Source organism: Leopardus geoffroyi, chromosome B2 (genome assembly GCF_018350155.1).
Source record: "Leopardus geoffroyi isolate Oge1 chromosome B2, O.geoffroyi_Oge1_pat1.0, whole genome shotgun sequence".
Lineage (NCBI taxonomy): Eukaryota > Metazoa > Chordata > Mammalia > Carnivora > Felidae > Leopardus > Leopardus geoffroyi.
This window is the reverse complement of record NC_059332.1, coordinates 43804640-43831962: the sequence shown is the minus strand read 5'-3', so window position 1 is coordinate 43831962 and position 27323 is coordinate 43804640. Positions and strand designations below refer to the sequence as shown.

The 27323-nt window shown below is 42.2% G+C and overlaps 1 pseudogene; it reads right to left on the bottom strand.

Annotated features, from left to right (window-relative positions):
• Positions 1 to 5141: 5141 nt before the first annotated feature.
• On the bottom strand, positions 5142 to 7161 carry LOC123609726 (annotated as a pseudogene).
• Between the last annotated feature and the right edge of the window lie 20162 nt (positions 7162 to 27323).

Genomic DNA, 27323 nt, shown 5'->3' with positions numbered 1-27323 from the left:
CTGAGATACTAAGTCTGAGAGGCAGTATAGCTTGGAGTTAAGAGCATGGGCTCAGAGGAAGAGAGAGAAGGAGGGTGGAGGGTAGAAGAAGGGAGTGGGGGAAGGAGAGCTAACACTAATGCCATTCGTGCCGCGTGTTGGGCTCTTAACAAACATTATCTCATTTAAACCTCCCCAGAACCTACAGAATTCATCTCCAAAGAAGGACATCTTAAAAAAAAATTTTTTTTAACCTTTATTTTTGAGAGAGAGAGAGAGAGAGAGAGAGAGAGACAGAGTGCGAGTGGGGGAGGGGCAGAGAGAGAGGGAAACACAAAATCCGAAACAGGTTCCAGGCTCTGAGCTGTCAGCACAAGGCCCGATGCGGGGCTGGAACTCATGAACCGCTAGATCATGACCTGAACTGAAGTCGGACACTTAACCGACTGCGCCACCCAGATGCTCCCCCGCCCCCACCACAAGGAAGGGCATTTTGAAGAGAGACCTTTTGATAAAGCTCAGAAGTCATATAATTAAATGTTCCATTTTCTCTGTAACCCTCAGCCCGTTTCTGACCCCGCACCCCCTTCTCCAAACATATTCCATCCCAAACTCCCTCTCATCCTCAGGATGAGTCTCACGGATAGGTGGGAGTCACGGGGTGTCTTCCTTATAAAATATTTGATAATTTTTACAGCTAGCATTTGCTATTTTTCTTTTATGGTGAGAAAATTTGGTGTGAATGCCAAAATCTCTACCCTGGCTACCAAATGCCAAGTCAAATTGCCATATTACCCACTATCATTCCCATTTTACAGATGAGGGTCCAGAGATTAAATAACTGCCCCATATTTACAAAGCTAAACAGTGGTGGAACCAGGGTTCCAAAGCTATTCATGTCGGTTGGCTTAGATACTTGGTTTTCCATTCCACATACTTGAGGTCCTTCCCTGGACTTGAGATTTAGCGACACAGCCCCAAGGTCATCCGCTCATGGGTCTCCATACCCCACGCCTAGGCCAGGACTCCACTCTCCTCTGAGTGTCCAGGGTCATGGATCAGCTTGAACGAGTCCCTTAACACGTTACGTTTTAATTTTCCTGTTCATGTTTCAGTAGCTTACTGTGCGGAACTAGTCTGAAGAATGTCTGGAGGTAAAAAAGTGGTTCCTGGGAAGCAAAAAAAAAACAAAAAACAAAGTCTAAAAAGATGCTACAGGAAAAAGCTTCTTTTCTGACAGGCACTGTCTCAAACCCACATGGATTTTAAGTAGGCCATGTTTTTCTCACATAACAGCAGGATCAGGTAAGTGGATCCATGCTACCAGTTTCCATTTTTCATTTCCTTTTAGATTAGTCAAATAACGTGGACTTAGTCAGTTGTTTAGGGGGTGGGAGAAACTCTTGAGATTGGGCAGCAAGAAGACCTAGAAAGAAGAGGCTCTGGGAAGAGCCTGAGCTGGGCTTTGAGGGTGCAAAGCTGCAAAGTTCTCGCTAGGGCTTGTGGGACTCTGAGATTCCCATGGAAGCCCTAACTATCTCCACAGCTCATTATTGATGAAGTTTTCATGTGGAACCTGAACACATGAAGCAGTGAACTGTCCATCTAAACTCAAGAAGAGATCACAATGAACCAGAACGGACTATCTCTATTTAACTTTGGCGGGGGGCGGTGGGGGGGGGGGTAGCAAGGATTTTATTTTGTTGTATCAAAGGACAACAAGCTTTCATAGTTTGTCGTGGCGCATTTGGGGAGCATGCAGGAGACTGAACAGAATGATAAGTATCTCCTTCTCTAGCCCTCAGGTTATTCATGGGCCAGATGATTCTAGTGTTTTCTCTGCCCCTTTGAGTCTGGCAAACACTGGTAATACCTCATAGTGTCTTTCAAGATTTATTTTTCAATTTGAAACATGCACTGTAATTTGAAAATGAATGGGTTTTCTTTAAATAAATAATATTTGCTACTTTTTAAAAGAGGTATATTGGATCCCAGGCTGACACAGTAGCCAGGAGTCGGGAGGCAGGTGGATAGAAATGGATTGGCTGGGAGCCCCGTCTTTGAACTCAGAGCATCTTTGCGTCCACTGTGGCCTGTGACCACCAAGGATCCACAGCGATGTCTGCCAAAGGTCAGGAAGAAGATGAGGTGCTTATCCAGCCTGGTGACAGCAAGACAGAGATGGAGGGAGAAAAGATCCACAAAATACCTATATGTATATATATATGAATATGAATATGAATATGAATATATATGTATATACATATATATTTTTTTAACTTTTATTCAGGGGCAGGGCCGGGGGAGAGAGAGAGGGAGACACAAAATCCGAAGCAGGTTCCAGGCTCTGAGCTGCCAGCACAGAGACCGACGCGGGGCTCAAACTCACGAACTGTGAGATCATGATCTGAGCTGAAGTCAGACGCTTAACTGACTGAGCCACCCAACCGCCCCCCCCCCAAAATATTTTTGAGCCCGAAGACTGTCCATTCTTAAGTAAAGACAGCAAGGACTCCACAGCCATATCTATACCTTCCCCATACTGCAGAGTAAGCCAACCCCCACCCCCAAATTGTGCCCCAAAAGGATGGCGCTGCTCCGGGTAGCCCCTTCCCCGGGAGCCTGTCTGCAAAGCTGAGGAAGTGATCGTTCCCTCATTCCAGGGACCCAGTAGGGACCCTCCAAAATGAGGGCCTTTCCCGAAAAGCATCCAGGGGTCCTTTTTTAACCTCTGTGTCTCTGCTAAATCCACAAGGCTCTGTGGGGTTGGGTGGGAGCCAAGGTGGGATTAAGTGGAATTGTAGAAGTTTTCCAAATAAGCAGTTTCCTACCATTAGCAACTTCACACCTACAGCTAAGGCTCAACTTCTTCCCCTCCCTGTCTTACCCAAGAGGGTATATAATAATTCTGTTGCATGAGATAGTGTGTGCGCACGTCTGTATGTGCACACGCACACGTGCAGAGGCACACAGTGGGCCGCGTGTGCATGTGCAAACCTACACACGAGGATTGCATGGCCATAACCTTACTTACGCTGCCCTACAGAGACGGTCAAGCCCCAAGAAACCATGCACTGTGGATACCTCTATGAGCATTTTCAGTGCACATGCACGCGTGTATGTGTGTGTATGTGTGTGCAGAGAAACATACGTATGTATTTTTTCTCTTCTTACAGATTCTCTTCAAAGATTTCATCATGATAGCCACTCTTTTCCATCTCTATCCTAACCAGGTTTTCTGCTCTGTCTGCTTCACACATCACAAAACGAAGGTTAATTTTTTTTTTTTTTTTTTTTTAACAGCTTTAGTCACAGGACCTAGAGCTGCTGTTTCCAGCTTTCTTTGCTGGCCTTGACCTCTCTGGGATATGTCCTACCAGAATTCCCCAGAAACACACCAGTAACTAGAATGCATGGCCAGGCATCTCAAGTGTTCCTTCTGGGTTATGTTATAAATTTTGGCTGAGACATCAACACACGTCAACATGTTACTTTCGGTGACATGTTTGTCTTTTCTTTGTTAGCTTTGGTTCAAGGCCGTGAGTCCATTTGGAGAAGTAACATTTCCAAGCCTTAGCAAAACTGGTCTAACATGCTTCATGGACTTTGGGGTTTCCCTCTGCCTGTCTCTTCCCCCCATCACTCTCCCTCCTCCTTTATTTTTGTTATAAATCCAAATGAAAAGGATATTTGGTGATCAAAGTGAATTCAACTGGCAGAGCGTGAATGAATACAAACCAGTGAGCTCCCAGTGACCTCTGTCTTTAGTTGGATCTTGACGAGATCCACCCCTGGTGCCCACATTTGCTGCCTCTGGGAGGCTCACAGTCATCTCCCCTCTTTTTCATCTGAGCTCTGCAATTCTCTTTTATCTTCTCAATGACAATGGTGGTTCTATACTCACGTTTTAACCCTGCTTTCTCAAGGCTCTTCTCTCCATCCTCATTATTCAAACTGTCTTTCATCTGTTTGAAGTCGGGCTCTGGGGTACCTACAGCGTTCCTTCCAGAAGTACCAAGAGCTTCAAAGCCATCTCCTCTTGCCCCGAGAGGGGCTCGCTTTGTTTTGTCTTTCAAAGAGCAATTTCCTTTGGCCGTGCTGTCGTTACCTGTCATGGGGAAGAAGATGCTGCCACCATCCTGCTCAAAGACCCGGCTTATGAAGTGGTCTAAAAGTGAAGGTGTGTTACATACCCCTTAAGGGCAGTAGAAGATGGCCAGCAAGAAGCCAGTTTATAGGAAGCAAAAGAACATGATGTTAGCGCCTCTTTGTTAAAAAAAAAAAAGAAAAAGCTCCAGGGTTTGAATAAATTACATATATATTTATATAAATATTTAAAATATATGTATATATAAAAATATATATTAAATATATATATTTTACAGAACAAGAAATTTTATTATCTCAAATGCTGGTGCATAACCAATAACAAGCTTATTTAGAGGAGGAGACAGAGGGGAAACTTCAGATACCAAAGAGGATTTCTGGGCAGGTTTAAAACCTTTAAAGATTGAGGGCATAATTGTTCAGTCTTTTTGTAGATGTAGGGCTTTCCTTTTACTTGACATTCTCCCTTTAACAGGTCTTATGTCATGAAGTTCAACCAAAGTCTTTCGCCTGTAAAGTTAAACGAAAAACAGAGAGCGTGTAGAACAATTTCTCTACTATAAGAGTGTTAGAAATAGTTTGTTTTCTTTGTTCTTTCACATACATTTTAATATCTACATTTGAAATTTTACTACGGAGAGTTAATTTTTGAGTTTTTTTTTTTTTTTTTAATTTTTTTTTTTTCAACGTTTTATTTATTTTTGGGACAGAGAGAGACAGAGCATGAACGGGGGAGGGGCAGAGAGAGAGGGAGACACAGAATCGGAAACAGGCTCCAGGCTCTGAGCCATCAGCCCAGAGCCTGACGCGGGGCTCGAACTCACGGACCGCGAGATCGTGACCTGGCTGAAGTCGGACGCTTAACCGACTGCGCCACCCAGGCGCCCCTAATTTTTGAGTTTTAAGAATGGTAAGACAATAAATTTTCTGGAATTAGGGATCATAGTAGCTTTATAAGTCGTCAAGATACATGTACAACCAAAATTTCAGATGCTCTTGAAAACACATTTTGAGATATAGCACACCCGATACATATTTCTTTTTGGGTTTGCTTATCCTTTTCGGATACTGAAGAACACCCAATTTCTTTTACACTAAAAAATGTAGCCTTTGATAATTGGCTTGGATAGACCACAAAGTGGAATCTTCAGAGTTCTCTCAGTGGGCTTTCAGTCCAAACGACTCAGACATCTCATGTCCTAAACTGGATGTATTAGTTACTTTTTCTCATGTAATTATTATCACTGGGCTTTTGTATTGGCAGTCTGTCTTGATGTTAACTTTTTCTTGCAAAACCATCCCTTACAGTGAAATATGAAAGATATTTTCCCCAATGCAAGGAAAAGAATCTGGATCAATAGCAAAGTCAAAGCCACAGGTGTTTCAGGAACATTCTCGAAACAGATTTCCACAGTCCTAAGATGCCTTTTCTTCTTCTTTAACAATTTTTTCTTTTTCATAACTGTGCAGTCACTGCCCTATTCTATTCTGCAAGGCAACAACAACGACAAAAATCTTTTTTTTGAAGATCAAGTTTTTCATGGGCACGGTACTCTCTGGAATGAACCCAAAAGACCGTAGCATGTGGGGTCTCTCCTCCACTTTTCCTCCTCTTTTAACAGCATTTAGTTACTCTCTATCAATAATCTCATCACAGCCGAGTTCTTCGGTCAGACGATTGACAACCATACGTGTAAATAGCTCTTCGATAAAAGCCAACTGAACAAACGGGGTCTTCTCATAATGCATTTGAAACCCACCACCCGGGGCTGCTTCCCTGGCTCTGGATGTTCTCAGAAACATCTTGTTGGCTGTTTCAAGGGCCGCTGATACTCGGTGGCCAGCACCACTCAGCTGCTCCTCTTCCAGGATAATCGTAGTCGTCCTCCCAGTCATCAAAATCCTCGCCCTCCTCCTGGCTCTCGAAGTCAGGGCCCGCAACCAGGCCCCGGCAGCTCCCCAGGACCGGGCCGGTTAGCAAGGCCTCGTTCCCCCTGAGGCTCCACCATTGGCTGGGCCTCTTCCTCCACTGGGCCTTGGGCCTCCAGCTGTGGCTGGGCCTCCTCCTCCACTGGGCTTGGGCCTCCAGCTGTGGCTGGGCCTCCTCCTCCACTGGGCCTTGGGCCTCCAGCTGTGGCTGGGCCTCCTCCTCCACTGGGCCTTGGGCCTCCAGCTGTGGCTGGGCCTCCTCCTCCACTGGGCCTTGGGCCTCCAGCTGTGGCTGGGCCTCCTCCTCCACTGGGCCTTGGGCCTCCAGCTGTGGCTGGGCCTCCTCCTCCACTGGGCTTGGGCCTCCAGCTGTGGCTGGGCCTCCTCCTCCACTGGGCCTTGGGCCTCCAGCTGTGGCTGGGCCTCCTCCTCCACTGGGCCTTGGGCCTCCAGCTGTGGCTGGGCCTCTTCCTCCACTGGGCCTTGGGCCTCCAGCTGTGGCTGGGCCTCCTCCTCCACTGGGCCTTGGTCCTCCAGCTGTGGCTGGGCCTCCTCCTCCACTGGGCCTTGGGCCTCCAGCTGTGGCTGGGCCTCCTCCTCCACTGGGCTTGGACCTCCAGCTGTGGCTGGGCCTCCTCCTCCACTGGGCCTTGGGCCTCCAGCTGTGGCTGGGCCTCCTCCTCCACTGGGCCTTGGGCCTCCAGCTGTGGCTGGGCCTCCTCCTCCACTGGGCCTTGGGCCTCCAGCTGTGGCTGGGCCTCCTCCTCCACTGGGCCTTGGGCCTCCAGCTGTGGCTGGGCCTCCTCCTCCACTGGGCTTGGGCCTCCAGCTGTGGCTGGGCCTCCTCCTCCACTGGGCCTTGGGCCTCCAGCTGTGGCTGGGCCTCTTCCTCCACTGGGCCTTGGGCCTCCAGCTGTGGCTGGGCCTCCTCCTCCACTGGGCCTTGGTCCTCCAGCTGTGGCTGGGCCTCCTCCTCCACTGGGCCTTCAGCTGGGCCCCACTGCGGGAGGCGTTCGGGCATGGCTCCCAGCTCCCGCTGCCTACCTCCATCTGTGGGAGGTCACCCTCGCCAAGCGAGGACTGCGAGGTCCACTGCAGGGCATTGCTCTCTTCATACAGCTCGGGCAGCCCGTTCATTTCTGACATCGTACAAGCGGTTCGACCTCTCCAAAGGCGTTTTTGCCGAACAAATAATACCAATCCACAGCTTGAACAAGCAGCTTAATCATCAGCCTTGAATCTCCTCAGTTTTGGCTGTCCCAGAAACCCGTTCACAAAGGATAAAGATTTACCACCGTCAGGACGGCCTAAAGAATGAGCCACCGACTCTGAAGAAATGTAGAGCCGGAGACAGCACGTGGCAATGAAGGGGTAATACAGCTGAAGTCGGGCAGCTGGGATTCTAATCCTAGAAGGGCTTCTGTGTGAACGTGGGTGCGTTATGCAATGGCTTTAGGTTTCAGTCTCCTTATCTGTAAAAGGGGAGGCGGGTGAACTTGAACCTTTAAGAAACTCCTGTGAGTTCCAAATATGTCTGAGCAAGCAAGCAGTATTAGAGTAAGCACGTATTCTCCCAAGGCAGCTACTTTGAAGGAAAAATATATTTATTCGGATATACAAGTTCTGGTGTTTGTTAAAAAAAAAAAAAAAAAAAAGATTTTCACTGCTTCATAGTCACACCTCGTATATTCCAGCTTCTGTTAGAAGCCTTTTACGACTCTGTCATTCATAAATTTGTCCAAACTCTTTTTTAATCCATTTACATTTCCTGTCTGTACTGCCTCTCAGGGTAATGAGTTCCATAACTTTATTACGTGCTAGGAGAAGTATTATTTCCTTGTTTGCCCTAAACTTACCTCCAGCTTCCAAACTGCCTGTTCGCCCTAGGATTTCAGAATTTGAGGAACAAGCCCATCCGCCGTCTTTACGAACCGGAGTGAAAATCATTTTAGACTGCTTCATAAAGCAGCAGTCCACCCCCACACCATTCCCTTAATCATTATGGTTATGTAGACGATAAATGTGGGAGCTAATGGTGTAAGGAAGTCCTGGCTCCAAATGACTGAGTCGGGAGAGCCTGGAGGTCTACAGCTTAGGCTTTGGAGTCAGACAAACCCAGACTCGAACCCTCTGCTGCTTTCCATGCCATCTCTCCAAGCCTCACTTCCTCATCCAGAAAAGAGAAAACAGGACCTAACCTCAGAAATTGTTTTAGGCATTGACTAACATAATTTTTGTAAAGTGCCTAAAAGAGGGCCAGGTTTATTGTAAATATCTCCCTAAATCTAGTGGGGGTGGGGGGGTGGGTAGATGATATTTAATGAACACCATGACATTAGATAGACTTCATATGCAAGGCGTTCTAGAATCATTGCTCACATCATGAGCAGGACCCAGATCAGGGATTGGCGAGGACCAATCTAAGCTTCCGTGCATGAGATAATGGAAAGGTGTGCATGGGGAGTGACGTTCTGGATACTAGCACACGGGTAGAGTTTAAGGGGAGATCTTTGGCAACAGATCAATAGGAAATGTGAACTCAGCTTGAACTAAAGTGGTACCGGATCATGAATAATAAATATTTACAAGGTGATACAGGAGATTTTGAACCAAAAGAAGGAAGGGAAAGCCAATGTGCTCTTTCCAGAGCAATGCCTTGAGTCTCAGGGGGTAGAAATTCGATTTTATGCTCGTACTAACCAGCTGTGTGACCCTGAGCAAGTCAACACTACCTTTAAATCTAGCGTTTCTTGCATATGAAATAGAATTAGTCTAGTTTACTGACTTACAAGCCATACTCCTTCAACCTGTGTTAGAGAGGATAGGAAAGAGGCAGGAACGATGCTATGATAGGAATCCTTATCTCTAATTCAGTCCAAGCACCTATACTTATAAGATCCTAAGATTGGTTCATAAAGGGAAATTGCTTAGAACCAAAATTACCCTTTAAAAAAAAAAACCCTTAAATCACCCAAATATATACTGCAAAAAGTCCAAAGGAACCAAAACCAGGTGGAGAAAAACAGAGTCACCTCTTCCCCTCTCACAATTACTCTGGGGTATGCCACTACTGAGCCAAGTGGCAGGCTGAGTCTGTCTGTCAGTCAGTCTGCCCGCCTGTCTGTCTGTCTCTCTCTTTCTCTCTCTCTGTCTCTCACACACACACATACACACACTCACACACAAAAATGCATATGGGCGAATGAATGCATGAACTAATGCTACTGAGTGATCTTCCATTTAAGGTTTAAAATTTGGTCTGTCAAAAGGCTTCCTCAGCTGTGAAGAAGAATAATTGATACCACTAGATGAGATGCTGAAGTGACTTCCCCTCAAACAGAATGACATACCAGCAAGAAGGATATAAGCCTTGGATTCAGGAATCTTATTAGAGGGGTTTGGAAAGAACCCATATGCATAGGAAAAATTGGGAAAATTTCTTTGCACACCTAATCAGGCAACCAACAGGTATGGGAAGTGGATGGAAAATAAGCCAAAAATTATAAGCATTTCTGCATGAATGCTGGAAGCCTAACAACAACAAAAAAGAAACACTTGGCATCCGCTAGATCCATAACCCAACTGGCATCCTCACAAGTAACTGGTTCCAAGAAAGGAATGCAGAAACGCTGTAGGCTATTCCCTGAAGACATCATCCCAATGTGTGTGTACCCAGGGCCAAAAAGACCAATAAAATTCCAGGCACATAATCAGTATGATTGTTTTTTTTTTTTTTTTAAATACAGATACTTTACTCAACTCCTGAATAAAAGCATGGCGAAACCCAACTAGGATAATTGGCATTGTTCTCATTCTCCTACCTTGGAAAGACATAATGAACTGGACAAGACACCTCAGAAAACAAAGAGAGAAAATAAAGCAAAAGAAATAAGAAGAGGGTAAGGGAGAGAGAACTGAAGGACAGGCTGAAGTATTTCAAAGAGAGAGATTAAAATAACTGAAAGGATAGGAGATTCTTCAATGGGTAACTTAGAAAGGATGTTAGCAATATCTACAAAAATAACAAAAGAGAAAAAAGTGACCATGGGCTTTTTCTAATGACACCCTTCCTTTCTCCCACTCATAGGAGCTTAAAGAAAGTTGTATGGAAATTAAAAAGCATATTCCATTCAATAAGGTAACATGCCCTTAAAGGATATCTCACAGGGATAGTGTTCACATTTATCCAAAGGAAATGCTTGGAACTTGTTATTCCACCAGGAGGATCCAACAGATGTTATAAATCCATTCAAGAAAGATTAGAAAAAATTATAAATTTGAGAACTTGATTTAAGGAGAATGCAGCGCTTTGTATGTCTTTGACCAAAGAAGAATCCATTTCTGGGGCACCTGGGTGGCTCAGTTGGTTAAGCACGTGACTCTTGATTTGGGCTCAGGTCATGATCTCATGGTTCATGAGATCGAGCCCTGCATCAAGCTTTGTGCTGACAGCACTGAGCCTGCTTGGGATCCTCTCTCTTCCTCTCTATGCCTTTTTTTCTCTCTCTCAAAATAAATAAATAAACATTAAAACAAAGAAGAAGAGACAGTTTCTTATGGAGAAAGTTGTTCTCTTCAACCAGGAGCATGGTTCTGCAGAGCATTTCTCAAACGTCTTCACTTTTCCCCATTAGTTTGCTAGTGCTTGGAGAAAAAAAAACAGGTTTTATACTACTTTATGTCCATCTAAAGATCCTGTCTAGCACTTTGCCTTGTTCAAAAAAAAAACTGCTGAAACAAACTTAATTACATTGGTTCATTGTAAGAACTGGTAAATAGGGTCTCTCTACAACCCTTCTTGGTACTTTCTTTTCTTTTTTTTTTTTTTTTTAATTTTTTTTTTTTCAACGTTTATTTATTTTGGGGACAGAGAGAGACAGAGCATGAACGGGGGAGGGGCAGAGAGAGAGGGAGACACAGAATCCGAAACAGGCTCCAGGCTCTGAGCCATCAGCCCAGAGCCTGACGCGGGGCTCGAACTCACGGACCGCGAGATCGTGACCTGGCTGAAGTCGGACGCTTAACCGACTGCGCCACCCAGGCGCCCCAACAAGGTACTTTCAATTTTCCCTTGGATCCATAAGATCAGCCTCTAATGATTATATTTCTTTTCATCTGGAAAACATTCTTTCTGTGTGTATGTGTTTCACTTTTTTGAAAGATCCAACCTATTTGGTTTCCCAAGCTTTTCATCTAATAAGTTTCTTATAAAAATATGCAATTTGAATAACAACAGAATAAACTCAGCCTTAGCCTATTGTGATACTAAGAAACAGTCAGTGCCAATCAATTTCAAAACAAATCTCATAGTGAGTACATCCAAATAAAACAGCAGTCAACTTATAATTTTCTTCAGAGCCTGACCATTGGTGTTCAGTCTGTGAAGGAAAATAAGTATCTGTGAGCCATCAAGATTTGTCATCATCCTTTTTTTTAAAATTTTTTTAACATTTATTTATTTTTGAGACAGAGAGAGACAGAGCATGAATGGGGGAGGGTCAGAGAGAGAGGGAGACACAGAATCGGAAGCAGGCTCCAGGCTCTGAGCAGTCAGCACAGAGCCCGACGCAGGGCTCGAACCCACGGACAGTGAGATCGTGACCTGAGCCGAAGTCGGACGCTTAACCGACTGAGCCACCCAGGCGCCCCAATCATCATCCTTTTTGAGGAGCAACCAACCAGGACACAGGAGATGAAAAATCTAAGTCCAGTTCTATCACGGAAGCACCTGTGGCCTCAGGTGAATGATTTAGTGTCTCTGGGTCTCAGTTTCCTCATCCTTAAAATGTAGAGGTTACCAACTAAGGTCATATAACACCCAAATCCCAGAATTCTATCCTCTCAGATCTAGTGGTTAAGAAAAATACTATGCATTGGGGTGCCTGGGTGGCTCAGTCGGTTAAACGTCCAACTTTGGCTCAGGTCATGATCTCATGGCTCATGAATTTGAGCCCCACTGTTGGGCTCTGTGCTGACAGCTCAGAGCCTGGAGCCTGCTTTGGATTCTGTGTCTCCCTCTCTCCCCCTTCCCTGCTCATGCTCTTTCTCTCTCTCAAAAATAAATAGCAACATTAAAAAAAATTTTTTTTAATTTTTTAATGTTTTTATTTGTTTTTGAAGGAGAGAGAGAGACAGCATGAGTGGGGGAGGAGCAGAGAGAGAGGGAGACACAGAATCTGAAGCAGGCTCCAGGCTCGGAGCTGTCAGCATGGAGCCCGATGCGGGGCTCAAACCCACGAACTGTGAGATCATGACCCGAGACGAAGTTGGATGCCCAACCAACTGAGCCACCCAGACACCCCTAAAAAATTTTTTAAAGAAAAATACTATGTTTTCATAAAATGAGATTTTTATTTCTATATTTGAGAACATAGATTTTCTAACTTACTCTAACTTAATTATAGCTCCATAAGATATCTGAAAGCCCAGAAGAAAAGATTGTGTATGTGGGTGCACGTGTGTGTGTGTGTGTGTGTGTGTGTGTGTCTGTGTGTGTGTTTTTGGGTGTGTGTGTGAGAGAGAGAGAGACAGAGACAAAAAGAAACAGAGAGACAGAGAGAAACAGAGAGAGAGAGAGAGAGAGAGAGATGTGGGAAAGGTGAGGAGGGTTGCACAAGGCAGGTGTTTAATAATAAACTCCCTTTAAACTTCCCTGATTCTAGAAGAAAACTGATTTTCTCTGTGATGTGACCACATTTCATCCCACATTTCTATGTTCATGTTTATTAATGAGCTGGTCTTCCAAGAAGAAATATTCATTCTCAGAGTGCTCTTAAGGCCTATCCTCCACTCCATTATTGGATGAAAAACTCCTGGAGAGTAGAGCCCTTAGGCCTCAGTCCTGAAATGGTTAAAGAGGTAGAAAAGCAGAGTCCTATGTGAAAACAATGGGGCAAAGAGAGCAGTAAAAAGAAGTAAGCTATGGAGAAATACTAGAAGTCTTGCTGGAGAAGACAGAGTGTGCTCATTCTAGACAGCTACAAACCCACAAGAAGACAGAGGCTGACTCAGAAGATTCTACAGTTTTTCCAGAATTCCAGTTCTTTACCAACACATAGAACTGAAGTCAGTGAACCACACTCCATGAACATGCAACGCCATACAAAGAAAATGCCAAGACAAAGAAAATAAAAATAAGAAAAGGCATGCTCTTTAAAGGCTCATGGACCCGAATGACTGATACCTGCCTCATGGTAGATGCTGGAAGAGTGTTTGTAAAGAAATAACATAAAACCCAAAACACTCCTGTTCAAAACCCATGTGAAATATAAGCCAGCCGCAGACATCTTAAAATGCTTTCAGCATTGTTATCTACAAGACTCTCTCCATTCATATAAATAATAGGTCTGAGTGGTGACTGGGTTGTACCAAGAATGGATGATCAGAGTTCTTAACTCACTTGCGGTCAACTTCAGACAAACTGATGGCGTGCTTTGCCCCATGGCAAGAGAGTATGGAACAAAGGATGAGTGGCCTCTGCCTGCAAGTTCGCCATCCAATTGGTGAGGTAAATGATAAATGTACCCAGAGTTAAACATCTACCCAAGAGATGTCATCAGACAGTGTAAATATCAATGTAGATACAGACAGAATGTGCAATGAGCAAGAAGAGTGTGGACTAGGGAAGGTTTCGTGGAGAAGGGCCTTGAGTTGGGTGCATGAGAGGCACAGTGGAGAGGAAAGGAGAGACTTCCAAAAAGCCGGAAGAATGAGGATAAGCACTCACATTGGAGAAGGATGAGCAGTAAGATAGGATGTTGCAATGAACTGGGTAGACCAGCTGGCCTGGCTAAGCAACTTGGATTTTATCCTATTAGTAGTAGGGAATGCTTAAAGGTAAATAAACAATGTGAGGTAGGCTCTTGGCCATCCAAAATTCCCTAAGTGAATCTAAGATATTGATCACTTCTGTCAGTGGCAGTCCTTGCCCCTAGTATCCATGGAAAAATTATTCAGAGGTGCCCTCATTGCATGTGGTTTTAACAGATATTCTTCCTGTTATCGACACACTCAACACCTTGAAGAATATGCTAGAATTGGAAGAAATCTAAGAAATTACCAAACTCGATTTCTCAATCAGTGCAGAAAAAATTTTTTTGATAAGACCGTCAAAGGCAATGTATTCCCTGGGCTGGCACAGTATATTGCACATAGTAGGAACTCAGTAAATGTTGGTGAGTGACCACACGAATCCAAACATTGCTTAAACTTGGTCTTTTGGATTTCACTTGCAGTTTGGGGCAGCTTTCACTCCTTAGAAAGTTCTTTCCTACTTAGATTTAAATTCTGTCTTCCTATATCTACCACCCTTTGGTTCTAGTTTTGTCATCTAAAGAAACACAGCAAAACTATGCATTATTCATGTCACTGTTTTTTGAATATTTGGAGATACTTAGTGGGTGTTAGCATTTTCCTCTCCAAATAAACATCTCCAGTTCCTTCACAGAGCTCAAAAGAACTAATCTGTTATTGTGACTAATGCTGCATTTTCTTGTCTCTTTTAATTCACTGAGAAAGATGAGTTTCATGAGCGGTTGGATTATAGGGCTGGGGGGAGTCCTCTCAGAGGCTAGATCCATGAGTCCCTGAACTTTTGCTCATGTGCCGTGCTTCCCTGGGGTGTGTACTGTGTCCCTGCTGCGGCTGAGGCACATGGCCACTTTCTAATGAGGCTGATCCCTTCTCCCCATAAGCCCCCAAATTCCCATGCTGTAGGATCTATGGAACCTGTCATCCTTCCACTGCATGCGTTTCCTTCAGATGGTATTTTCCTAGGAAGATGCTCCTGCTGGCAGCCTCTGTCTACTTTAAATCACGACCATTACCACTTAAGCCTACTTCCTTCAGCTTGGTCCCCGGTGCCTCGAGCAAGCAAAAGCATCTGGTTCCTCATCCTCTACAGCATAATCCTTCAAATCCTCGAAAGCCTTCATTAAATCACAATTCTACCAATGTCACCACACCCCTAAGCTTCGGGGAATGCTCGGCTACAAACCAATCCTTCACCTTCTAACGCAGAAGGTCACAGTGAGCATTTTTAAAAACCCAAAACAGAAAATACCATAGCTCAACATACTTCATAAACATAAATATTGTTTCTGGGGCTTTTTTTTGGTATACAGTAACACTTTTTTTTTTTTTTTAGCTATATGCATGTATATCCTGTATCTATAAACATGAATATTCTTCATGCACTGAAATGAAATATTAAGTGTCTGCTATTGTGGGTGTCGGTTGAAAGAATTTGATAAACACAGTTTTCCTGCAGCCCAGAGCTGTGGCCGTCCCTCGCCAACGTCTGAGCGTACAGGGCTATGTAATGGGCAACGGCAAAGGTTGGCCCCGGTAACTCTCCTCCTTCCCCTAACTCACGCTGTACAAATAACCACCTCTGGGTAAGAAGTGTGAGGATAAGCTGGTGCTGAAAATGAGCTAAGAAAAAAATAAAGTAAACCCTGCCCAGTGTATGTCAGGCTGTGGTTTGTACTAGATTAATGAAAGCCCCACATGGCATAATTGTGTTTACAGTGAGCTTATAGGAGTTTTCCCTCAAGGTAGGAAAGGGGGTTTGGGTTAAACAAATTATTTACCTTTTCCTGACCTGAACTGCCAGCAGTGATGGGGAGCGGCAGCTGAGGCATGGCCTTCCCAATCTCAGTCCAGATTATGCTCACCTTGAGTTCCTTTGCAACCAGATGCTAGTCTTCCATTAGGGAAGGAAAAGGCAATTCCTTCACTCTGAGAAGGTCTAAAGCCCCAAATTGCTTCCTGTGGGCAAATTGTACCTTGTCCAATTGTGTACAAGTGACTTCTAGCTACAAGGCAGCAAATAGCTGGTATTACAGGAATTAAAGGTCCTGCTTTGCGGCTGGAAAAAGTGAAACAAATAAGCAAATGTGATTACCCAGAACTAGAATCCTGTTATCTTTATTGCCATCACTCACCTCTTCTTCCCGAAACAGAAACACTTCATGAGGTTACACACAGCCCACATCTACATGAGGGTAATATACTGTAGTTCTGTCCACAAATCCTACCTTCTGAGCCTACACAACACCAAAAATCGAGTTTGAATTAACATTTCGCTGAATGGATTCAATGACCAGCGTGTTGCACTGGCATATTTGACTTTGGTCTCAAAGCAAATTAATTTTAACTAGTGCTCAGGGAGTGTGGATATAATTTTGCCTAGTTTTTATGGTTGATTTTTTTTTCCAGTCAATCCATAGCCATTGCCAATTTCTCTTTAGTCTCTGAAGATATTTTTAGGTATGAGACTGGACTAACAGGATGTATGTAATTTATTGGCAGAACTTTTCTGTCAACCCGTCAGTCATTTTTGATTCCAAATTACATGGGCCCAGCCCAGGTCTGGGATGCATTCACGTTAAGTGATTGTGGATCATTTATTTCAGAAATGATAGGTTGGAGAAAATGTGCTTTGCACATGAGAAATGAAAACCCACAGCCTGTCAAGTTTCCTGTTTCCTTGCGATCCTCATTTTTCCATCTAGCCCCGATTTTAACTTTTCCTCCCTCTTACTTTAAAGGTCTTGAGAGGATCCAAAAACAGACCAGGAAAGGCCTAGCCACCCACTCCCTGGCCCCAGGTTGAGAAAGACCACCTCCTCGAGAGTAGGAAGGAAATAATCACAACCATCACTGACATTTTGCATCACCTTTGGGAGTTCTGCAAAGTAATGAGAGGAGGCTAATGACCCACATTTTGTAGGCTCCCCTGGATTAGGTGACTTGGCTAAGGTCACACAGAAAGGAAAAGAGGTGCCAAAACATGTACATGTGCTCTCACAACGTTCCAGTTTTTTCCTAGAAACACTTCCCACTCTTTGTGAGTCTCCTCACGGCTCATGGTGACATAGAGGGTGGGATATGTTCTGCAGGCAGGTCTCAAAGTCACGGAAGTGGGTTGCATGGCCTCTCTAAGTATCTTGCCTGCCATCAGGGTGGGTGGTTGGGAGGGGAGGAAGGAGGTGAAATGGGAGAGGTCAAAACAAACAGGAACAGTGTGCAGCTCTCACCAGCTCCAACCTCGATGGTGTGGGGCCCTTCCCCACGAAGCTGCATTCATACCTGGCCTAGGAGCTGAAGGAGCTGAAGAGGTGACCTATGGGCCTGGAAGCTTCCCTAGGCCAGCAAGGCTAGCCAGCAGACCAGCTCCAAGAGCACCTGCCCACACAGGTGGGCTGGCCCAAAAATTATTATACAGATTCGGTTTCCTGCCGGTTCTCAGGTACTTCTTACGACTATTTAGATTTCTATTTATTGAAGCTTTTTAATAGAGGTATAATTTACATATTAGCGATCTTAGACGTAACTGTGATTGATTCTGATAAATGTATATGTTAACGAACACATCCCTATCAGGATGTAACATACATCCACTGTTCCAGGAATTTCCTTCCTAGGCAATACCCCTCCTGTCCCTGACCAGAAAGGACTACTGTACTATTTCTTTGACAACAGATTCACTCTCCCTGTACTAGAACTCTGTAGAAATGGGATCATACGGTATTTACCCTTTTGTGATAGAGATTATTTTGCTTAATATTGGTAAGATTGTCCATGTTGTCACATGTATCAAGTAGATCATCCTTTTTATTGCTGAGTATTATTCTATTACACGAATATAGTACAATTTACCCATTTACCTGCTAATGGGCATTTAGGTTTGAGACTATTATGAATGCAACTACTATGTATATTTTTATATAAGGCATTTGGTGGGTGCAGGGGGCATGTGATTTCACTTGGGTAAATAGTTGAGTGAAATTACTGGGTCATTAGAAAGGGGTATGTTTAACTTTATTAGAAACTGCCAAACCATTTTTCAAAGTGAGGTGTTATGGACTGAATTTTATCCCTCCCAAAGTCGTATGTTGAACTCTTAACCCCCAGTACCTCAGAATGGGACTACTTTTGGAGATAGAGTCTTTAAAGAAGTAACTAAGTTAAAATGAGGTAATTATAATGGGCCCTACTCGACTATGATTGATGTCTTCAGAAAAAGAGGAGATCAGGAGACAGATACATACAGAAGGAAGACCATCTGAAGACACAGGGAGAAGACGGCCATCTATAAGCCAACAAGAAAAGCCTCAGAAGAAACCAATCCTGCCCACACTTTGACCTTAGACTTCTAGCCTCCAGAATTGTAAGAAAATAAATATCTGTTGTTTAAGCTACCTATTCTTTGGACCTTGGTTATGGTATCCCTAGCTGACTAAAATGTGTTCATATCATCTTGACACCCCCAATGGCAATGTATGTGAGTTCTGGTTTCTCCACATCCTCGCCAACACGTGGTGTTGACAGTATTTTTATCTTTAGCCACTCTAGTGGGTGAATAGTGTACATCATTGTGATTTCCATTTGCATTTCTCTGGTGATTAATGATGTGTGGCACTATTTTGTGTGTTTATTGGCCATTCACTTATCTTCTTTCGAGAAGTGCCTTTTGAGGTTTTGTCTTTTTATTACTGAGTTGTAGAAGTTCTTTACATATTCTGAATACAAGTGCTATAACAAATAATGGAATGCAAACATTTACCCCCAATTTAAGCCTTGCTCATTCATTTCCTTAACAGTAGCTTTTGAAGAGCAGAAGTTTTTAATTTTAATAAACGTCAATGTATCATTTTTACAATTATTACTTTCTTTTTTTTAATTTTTTTTTTTTTTTTGGTGTTTATTTTTGAGAGAGAGACAAAGCAAGAACAAAGGGGAGGAGCAGAGAGAGAGGGACACGCGGAATCTGAAGCAGGCTCCAGGCTCTGAGCTGTCAGCACAGAGCCTGATGCGGGGCTCGAACCCGTGAACCATGAGATCATGACCTGAGCCAAAGTCGGATGCTCAAGCGACTGAGCCACCAAGGTGCCTGTATCATTTTTACAATTATGACTTTCTATGTACCCTGTAAGAAATCTTTCCCTCCTCAAAGGTCAAAAAGACTTCTGGAAACCAGAGTTTCAACTATCATGTTCATGTCTATTATCCACTTCACATGAATATGTGTGTATGATATGAGGTACGCAATTTTTTTTTCCATATACATTCAAGCAAATTTTGTTCAAAAGGCGATTTGTGCCTCTGGATTTCTATGGAAACTTTGTGGGAAATCCATTGACCACATATGCATAAGGTTTACCTCTGGGAGTTTATTTTGTTTCATTGACCTGTGAATTAGAACAGAGAAAGCCAATGGGTGGGTTGACGTGCCAGGACAGCACTCCCCTCCAGAGCTCTCCATCTCATTGAAGAGCACTAACATCTCATCTAGTTGCACCAGCAGGAAAGACCTCATTATCTATTGCCTATATGAACACCTACACACCCAGGGTCTACCTGCATGCTCACTGGCTTCTTTCCAAACCATTTTTTACACAAGCATCTGATCCTGTTACCACATAAAATCCTTCAGTGACTTCCCATTTTTCTTAAGAGAGATTTAGAATTCTTTCCTATAGTTTGTAATAAGACCCTTCACGGTCTCTACTGGGCTTCTGCCATCTCTTGCTCTTCTCCTGCCGTCAGGACTCCTCATGCTGTTCCCTGTATGGTTTCTCTTCCTTATTCAGATACCTCTTACTCCTCCTTTAGCTCAAGCATCACTTCTTCAGAGAACTCTCTCTTATCTCTCGAATTAAAGCAAATACCTACCTAATAGGATCATGTAACACCTCTCCTTCATGGCGTTCATCACGGAACAAATGTTTTATTTTATTTTTTTATTCTTTGATTAACTCCTCTTCCTCATTTTTTAAAAATGTTTTTATTTATTCATTTTGAGAGAGAGATAGCAAGTAGGGGAGGGGCAGAGAGAGAGGGAGAGAGAGAATCCCAAGCAAGCTTCATGCTCTCAGTGCAGACACTGATGCGGGGCTCAATCCCACAAACTGTGAGATCATGACCTGAGACGAAACCAAGAGTCAGATGCTTAGCTGACTAAGCCACCCAGACACCCCAGCTCCTCTTTCTCCTTGTCCTCTATACATCATGAGGACAAAGATTGGGTCTGCATTTTGCTCTGATTTTATCTCGGTACTCAGCTCAGTGCCTGACCTGTGGCAGTTGCTCAGTAAGTATTTGTTGGGTGAATAAATAAAAAGCAAAGAAGTTAAGGAAGAGGCAGGACATAAATTTGCTTCTCTTTCTCTTAGCCAGCCAGTTCTTTATACCACCACCATATCCAATCCACCTTCAAAATTTGGACTCTGCCTAAGTCTGACCACCTGTCACCATTACTGGCCACCAGCACGGTCCAAGCCACTGTCAATCTAACCTGGACCACAATAAAGCCTTCCCTATGGGCTTCCTTTGTACCTTGCCATAGTCCGAAAAATCCACAATCCACAGATTGGGTGGTTTATAAACAACAGAAATCTATTTCTCACCATTCTGCAAGCTGGAAGTCCAAGATCAAGGTGACCGCTTGGTCAGCTTCTGCTGAACATCTTCTTCCAGGTTGTAGACGGCTGACTTCTTGCTGTGTCCTCCACTGATAGAAGTTACAAGGGAGCTTTCTTCAGTACTTTTATAAAGGGTCTAATCCTATTCATGAGGCTGGAGCCAAAGGCCCCAACTTCTAAAACCATCACCTTTGGGATTAGGTTTCAACATACGAATTTGGGGAGACTCAAACATTCAGATCACAGCATCCACTAAGTTCATTTCAGAATGACCAGCGTGAATCTTTTAAAATATGTACCCCACTTGACACCTTCCACTGGCTCACCATATAGTATGATGTCACCAATGGATCCATCAGATGAGTCACCCTGACTCAGAGATTTGGCTATTGATAAGTCTGCCTGAAATTCACTGACTCTCCTCATGAGGCCTCAGTTCAAATGTCACCTCCCCAAAGAGGCCATCCTTGACCATCCTACCTAAAATAGTCCCTCCCCTACCCCTGTTCCTTTCCATTACCTGATAACTTATTTTTACTTCATAGGAAATTTGACTTTCTAATATATTACGTCTGTCTTATCTTCCAAGGTAGACTGTAAGCCTACAAAGTAGACACAGAATTTCCAACACTCTACATTTGGAGGCCAGAAAGGTAGTACAAAGAAGGAACCTAATAATTATTTGTTGACTGGATAATCAAGAGAGAGAGGGGAGAGAGAGAGAGAGAGAGAGAGAGAGAGAGAGAGAGAATGAACATCCGTGCACTACCTGGGACGTGGTAATTGTTCAACAAATAATGTTATTATATCCTAAAGATATGTAATCATTGAAACCATAATAACATGATTTTCAGGTGATTACAATTCTCAATTTAAGACATACAAAAATGGAGTTTACGGAGTAAGTATAGGGATGCCTGGCTGGCTCAGTCAGAAGAGCATGAGACTTTTGATCTCAGGGTTGCAAGTTCAGATCCCACATGGAGTATAGAGATTACTTAAATGAATTTTTAAAAACTTGAAAAAATTAAAAAATAAAACAAAGAATAAGTATAAATTATAATCTCATTAAAAACATCCCTATATTCATATATTAAATAAGTTTCTCACTTTAAGCTACAGTTCTCTTTTCCACTCTTTATTAAAGTTTTTAAACTGATCTTTATTGAAATATACACCCTGAAACTTTCCTGCAATATAAAACTAAGTGTCTAGCTTAATTCTTTAAGAATGAAGTAACTTAAAACAACACCTGAGAGTTTTGTGTCATTTCGTGTGTCCCCAGGGTTTGATAGCTTCTACATCCCCAGGATGACTTAGGGAACATCTATTGCTAGATTTCTATGAGTATTCCCTTGGAGCTAAAATAATCACCTTATTTGATTGAACTAACATTATCCTTTTATTTAACAGAACTCTTTCATTGGGTATCTACACCTTACAATCAATCCTAAAAGCGTGAAAAGAACAGGTCCTCTGTTTTGTAATCTTTTTTTTCACTTCACTGCATAATGCATTATGTCAATAGACAAATGTCTGAATAATTTTAAATGGCTACACACTATACCACTAAGTGGCTAAAATATGAAATCTATCCAGCCTTCCACAATTTGACTTTTAAGTTTTTGGGTATTGCTATTAATTCTCCTCACTTTACTGTTGTTGTTTTTTTTCCTCCTTCTTCTTCTTCCATTTTTGACTGAAATCTCAAACTGGCGTTTGATTAGAAGACAAAACTTGTAATTTTCTTGTGGAAAACAGAAAACTTGAAAAGGTAAAAGAGAACGGAATGATTCAACATAGTATTGGACATTTTACATGTCCTTGGTGGCTATATATATGAACCATACAGGGAATGGTCTTCAGAACTAAATGAAAGACAGCTGATGTCACAGACAGCTGATGTCACACCGTGTCCTGGCCAGTGTAGGAACAGAGCTGGATGGTGCCGATCCATGCTGCTGGACTTGGCAGAAGACCATGCTTCTAAGAGCCAGATCTTAGAACCTAGATCCTAGTTATCCCTAACAAGGATAATTGGATCCCTCTTTTTCAAATCATAGGCTTGAGAAATGTTTTACTGAAGTGTGTTGTTCCCTAAAATTACTTTTATTTTTAACTTTCTTCTATAGCTAGTACTATACTATGAAGCTGTGGCTACTGAACTCAGGTAAGTGAGTTCACTCAGGTAAGTGAGGAATAGAACTGCCCGTGTTTCTTTCTTTGCTTGCTTTTCCCCAGTTGTTACCAAGGTTTTGAATTGAATGGATTTTCAAGGCTCGGAGCATTTGATTAGCCACGTGAACTATTCCAGATAAATTAAAGTGCCAGGGGTTCAAGTCATTTACGAGAAACGATGACAGGCAAAGACCTATGGTCTACAAGAAAGGCAGAATGAAGGACCGGGAGGTTTCTGGGGGTGTTAGTATAAATCACTGAACCACTCGGAGCCTAACGAAAGGATTGAGCTAGATGTTCTCTTATATCTCCCTAAATTCTGAGAGTTTGTCACCCGGTTGTCTATGGGAGAATTCAAACTTCTTTCCTAAAAGATTGAATCACTTATTAATCTGGAGATTCTCACTTTTGCTGGACGTAATATTTTGAAAAAGCCATTTCCTTATGACTCTTTTTAAACTGTTATACAAAGAGAAGTTAATTCTTCTCATAGTTGGGCTTGGGAGCCCATAAGGAGAACATTCTTACCGGGAAGATTCTGTGAATCCATAGCCTTGCTGTCATTTAAAATCATCCCATTGAGTCTAATAGCAAGTGTTTAATCCAGCACAGCCACTGAGATTTACCAGTCCAAAGCATCGGAGCCTGAGGACACCTTGGGAGATCATGAAAATTAATGAGTTTCTGTCTTATTTCATTCAAATGACTGACTGAGTTTCTCCCCCTTGCCTGAGTTAGAGAATTTTCTAGCACTTGTCTCTTCTCATTCCTGGTTGCCTTGGGCACATGTGTGCGTCTGTGATGTGTGCATAGGCCTGTAGGAAAGCTCAGCTGATTGAAGATTCTGCAGGACACTGGACCAGGAAATGAAGGTCAGACCACAGAGAATTAACTTAAAGATCTTTTTAAAATGCCACTCACCATTTCTATAGTGAAAGAGCGATTCTAATGAAGAAAAAATAAGATGGAAGCTCTGCTCTATCTCTTGTATCACAAAAATTGGGGGAGAGCAATCTTCAAAGATGGGAAAGACCTGTGTGACTGAAACGATTGTGTTTACATTCTATGGAAAGGAAGCCTATTGGAAGACACATCCCTAGGGCAAAGTGGATTGCTAGAATCTTCCCTACATATCAGCCAAATCTTGGGGGGCCTGCAGGGACCAGCCAGCTGGGCAGTGAAGGGGGTATAATGTGATAGTATGGTACTGAGTTTGCAATTTACCTTTCTGAATTCATTTTAACCGGATTTCACACTTACAATAATGTTGATTTCATATTTATAATAAGGTGTTGAATAAGAACTTGGGAAAGAGGCAGAGAGAGATAATTAATGTTGATGTCCCATAGAAAAATTGGTCCTCGCCTTTTACTTTCAAAGAACAAACTCAAAATAGTAGTAATAAATGGGTATAGGGGGAAAAAACCCTCAAATCTTTGTCTACGTCTTACGTATTGTGAAAAAAAGCCATTTAAAGCAATGGCATCAGCACTCAATCCAGGCAACTCAACTTGGGAAAATGTGATCATCCTGGGAGAACCTGCTCTGTTTGTTAAGTCTTCATCTGTCATGTGGCCCTAGAGAACAAGCATCTGACCCCCAGGTCAGTGTCAATTCCCAGTCTCCTGTTGCAATCCAGTGTTTTGAAGAATGTAGCTTCTGTGTGGAGCTTAATTGCCTCCATCAATGTTTTTGTGAAACAAACAAACAAGAGAATATAAACTGGGATTACTGCCCATGAATATCTTATTACCTATATTTTGCTTTACGAATAGGATTTTTTAAGCATTTAATTATATAGTGTTTAATTTGCATTATTCATCTATATTTCAATAAATTTTCAATATGGATACATTTCTTTATACTTCTTTTTTCTTTTTTTTTTAATTTTTTTTTTTTTTTTAGCATTTATTTTTGAGAGTCAGAGAGAGACAGAGCATGAGCGGGGGAGGAGCAGAGAGAGAGGGAGACACAGAATCCGAAAGAGGCTCCAGGCCCTGAGCTGTCAGCACAGAGCCTGATGCGGGGCTCGAACTCACAAACCACGAGTTCATGACCTAAGCTGAAGTCGGACGCTCAACCGACTGAGCCACCCAGGCACCCCATATACTTCTTTTTTCTTACCAGTAGGTATCCTTTATGTACTTACATACATAATTATATACTTTAGAACTTTAGGCACTGAGCTTGCAACATTATAATGCAATAAAATGACTCAGAAAATTAAAGAGAGGTCTTTAAAAAATTTAATGAGAAGGGATTTTGGATAATAACCATTCTAAAATGTGTGAGGTGATAGCTCTCTGTAGTTTTGAATTTTATGTACTTAATGATATATATGCGTATGTTTATTTCTGGGCAGTCTACTATGTTGCAGTGATCTATGCATCTATTTTTATGTCAATACCATACTGTTTTGCTTACTATAGTTTCATAGTATAGTTTGAATAGTCAAGATGCTTGGCTATTCAGGGTCTTTGTGGTTCCATACTGTTTTAGGATTGTTTTTCTATTTCTGTAAAAAAAATGCCATTGAACATTTTGCAACAAATCCATAGATGGCTTTGGATAATAAGGATAATTCTTTTGATCCATGAATATGAAATATCTTTTCACTTATTTGTGTCTTTTTTAAATTTCTTTCATCATTTTCTTGTATTTTTTAGTTTACAGATGCTTTCCTTTCTTGGTTATATTTTTCCTAAATATTTATTGTTTTTGATGCTATCATGAATTGGATAGTTTTCTTTCTATTTCAGATATCTCATTATTACTATACAGAAACAATGATTTTTGTATATTGATTTTGTATCCTTCAATTTTATTGAATTCATTGATTAGTTCTAACAGTTTTCTTGGTGGAGTCTTTAGAGTTTTCTATATAGAATACCATGTCATCTGCAAATAGAGACAGTTTTAATTCTGATTCTGATCCATTCTGATTTGAATGCCTTTTATTTCTTTTTCTCGTCTACTAGCTCTGGCTAGGACTTCCAGTACTATGTTGAATAAAAGTGGCTAAAGATCCTTGCTTGTTCCTTACCTCAAAGGAAAAATTTTTTACCATTGAAAATGATGTTAGCTGTGGGCTTGCCATATATGGCCTTTATTATGTTGAGGTATATTTTCTTTATCACTACTTTGTTGAGAGTCTTAAATCATAAATGGATATCAAAGCTTGTCAAATGTCGTTTCTGCATCTATTGAGATAATTTATTTTTATCCTTAATTTTATAATGTGTTATATCGCACTGATTGATTTGTGGATATTGAATCATCTTTGCACCTCAGAAGTGACCCCCACTTGCTCATGGTATATGATCTCTTTAATACCTTGTTGAATTTGGTTTGCTGATTTTGTCGAGGATTTTTGCATCTATGTTCATCAGGGATATTCGCCTGTAATCTTCTTTTCTTGTAGGGTCCTTATCTGGTTTTGGTATCAAAGTAATGCTGACCTTGTAAAATGAGTTTGGAAGTGTTCCCTCCTCTTCTATTTTTTTTGGAATAGTTTAAGAATGATTGGTATTGATTCTTCTTTAAATGTTTGGTAAAATTCACCAGTGAGGCCCTCAGGCCCTTGACTTTTCTTTGTTGGGAGGTTTTTGATTCCCGATTCTATCTCTTCCTAGTAATTGGCCTATTCAGATTTTCCTCTTCTTAATGATTCAGTCTTAACAAGTTCTATGTTTCCAGGATTTTATCCATTTCTTCTAGGCTGTCCAATTTGTTGACATAATTGTTCATGTATCATAACCTTTTGTACATCTACTATAGATTTTGACTTTGTGGTTATCATGAGGCTTACATAAAATGTAACATCTTATTTTAAGCTGATAACTTTAAAACCATATGGAGGGGGGCACGTGGGTGGCTCAGTTGGTTGAGCATCCAACTCTTGGGTCTTGGCTCAGGTCATGATCTCATGGTCGTCAGATTCAGCCCTGTATTGGACATGGAGCCTGCTTATGATTCTCTCCCTTTGCCCTTCCCTGCTTGTGCTCACTCTCTCTCTCAAAAAAAAAAAAAGCATACGGATAATTTATATTTTTATTGCCCCGTTTTAGATTTTAATGTTATAATATTGTACATCTAATAACAAATGATTGTAGTTATATTCATTTTTAATGTTTTTTTTTAACTTTTAAACTAGAGTTGAGATTTACTTACTGCCATTACGATATTAGAGAATTGACTACAAATGTACCTTTGCTGACAAGTTTTACACATGTGTATATTTTTACAGTGGTAATTGGCATCTTTTAATTTCAGCTTATAGAATGCTCCTCGGTATTTCTTATAAGGCAAATCTAATGGTGATCAACCCCTTCCATTTTCTACTGCTTAGGAAAGTCTTTACCTCTCCTTCATTTCTGAAGGGCAGCTAGCTTTGCTGGGTATAGCAACTTCCTGAGGACACTGAAAACAATAGCAGAGTGCTCAAGATGGCAACATGGGACACTCCTGACTTCAGTCCCCTTCACAAGAAGACCAACCAGGGGACTATTCATACATAAGACACTGTTGTGTAAATCTCACCTTACAAAAAGAGCCCAGACCTCGTGGATCTCCCAGCCTGACCGACACTATTTTCTTCTCCCCCTGCCTGGACCAGGGTTCATGCACTGAAAAGGAATTTGACCACCGCTTACACAGAATTGATGGTAAAAACATATCCAATACAGAGACAAGACTCTTCAGATA